Source organism: Apis dorsata, unplaced genomic scaffold (assembly GCF_000469605.1).
Source record: "Apis dorsata unplaced genomic scaffold, Apis dorsata 1.3 scaffold_326, whole genome shotgun sequence".
Lineage (NCBI taxonomy): Eukaryota > Metazoa > Arthropoda > Insecta > Hymenoptera > Apidae > Apis > Apis dorsata.
Window position 1 is genome coordinate 659707 of NW_006263594.1, and position 1852 is coordinate 661558.

Sequence of the window (1852 nt, forward strand, 5' to 3'; positions counted from 1 at the left end):
TTATCGTTCGAAAGGATAATAAATAATCGCGCGAATAATTTTAACGGCGAATGATCGAGCTTTTATATATATAAAGAGGATCGACTACTAATAAATGTTATTCGAGGATTTTAATAAGTAATTATTTAAAAACTAATTTTATTCGAAATTTTTAACCGGTTATTTTTTTCTCAACAAGTTGATGTCCTTCGCTTAGGACCGCCTGTCTCCACTTTGTTGACATTACATAGAAGTAAACAAGCTATAATTTCATATATTTCGAAATCGTAAAAATTATTTATGAATTCGCGTTAAGAGTAATCATCTAAGTTGAAATATTTTCGAAAAGTATATATCTATAATATATGTACAATTATTATCTTAACTACTACGAAATTACATTTATATAAATTAAACTTTTTTTACAAATCATAATTAGTTTATTATAAGAAAATAAAAAAATTTTTATATGTTAATGCAATTAGATTTACAGACAGCAATGGGGAAAATTTAATAGTTAAAGTAAAGTTACTTGGATAAAGTTAATTTATTATTCAAAACATAATAATTTAGTGCCAAATGGATGAATATTGTAATAACTATCTTTGCTAGGATTTCTGTCTCCACTTTAAACCTTTTATTTACACTATATAGCAATAAAAAAGCTATAACTTGAATATTTCGAAATGGTAAAAATTATTTTTGTTTACGAAGTTACGTATTAAGGATAATTACTGGGTGCTGAAATATTTTCGAAACTATCTAGTAGTAATTTATTCGAGTACGAAATTACATTTATAAATTAAATTATCGTCACGAATTATAATTAGCGTATACATGTTATGATATATCTATAAAGACTGAAATTTAATAACATAACATAATAACATAAATTTAATAACGAAGAAATATAATCATTCTCAACTTGTTAAATTATATTTAGATATTATAAAGAATTTTTCACAAACTTTTCGTGATCAATATTCTTTTATTATCGAGCAAAATGGAAACAGATTTTTTTCTACTTTTCCAGCAGAATTTCGATTTTTTTCTTTTTTTAAAAATTTTTATATTATCGATACGTTAGAATAATTCTGAATTCTATTCAAAGTTTAAATTATAGAGGTGATTATAGGCAGGGAAAATTTAAAAATTTAGTTGAAGTTAAAGTAGTTACGAATAAAGTTACTTCAATAATTTACCGTTCGTATAATAATAATTGCAAATAACGGCTGTGGAAAAGCGGATCGATTATAATAGCTACGAATAAATATTCGAGTATTTTAATACGTTAAGGATAATAATCTAAGAAGAAATATTTTCGAAACTATCTATAGTATACGTACAATTTTTACCTTAATTACTGGAATGCAAAATTATATTTACATAAATTATCGTTATGAATCATGTTACGCATATTATGAGAAAATAAAAAAATTTTTATATGATATCTACACGTTAGAATGCTCTGGATGCCTGTGCTAATACATCGAGGTTTAAATACGGACAGTTACAGATGGGGAAAATTTAATAGTTTAAACTTAAGAATAAAGTTACTTGAATAATTTATCGTTCGCATAATAATAATTGCATATAACGGCTGAGATTATGCAAAAACCAACTATAATAGCTACGAATGAATGTTGTTCGAGCATTTTAATTAAATAATCATTTAAAGTAATTTTATTCGAAATTTTTAAATTATTTTTTCCAACTTGTCCAACTCTGCCCTGAATGAAATGTTCTTTTCTTCCCCCTCCCTCTTTTTCTCATGATTTTTATCTTCTTTCCAACAAATATCTATAACAACAACAATAACAACAATAAATTTGTCTCGAGTCTGACGAGTTTTGAAAAAAAAAAAAAAAAAAAA

General features: G+C 24.7%; 2 protein-coding genes across 3 annotated transcripts in view; one reads left to right on the forward strand and one right to left on the reverse strand.

Moving 5' to 3' along the window:
* Nucleotides 1-1852, forward strand: part of LOC102675172 (probable beta-hexosaminidase fdl) — a 33526-nt gene that overhangs the window by 14535 nt on the left and 17139 nt on the right. The window lies entirely within an intron of this gene.
* Nucleotides 1-1852, reverse strand: part of LOC102674972 — a 10404-nt gene that overhangs the window by 5420 nt on the left and 3132 nt on the right. The window lies entirely within an intron of this gene.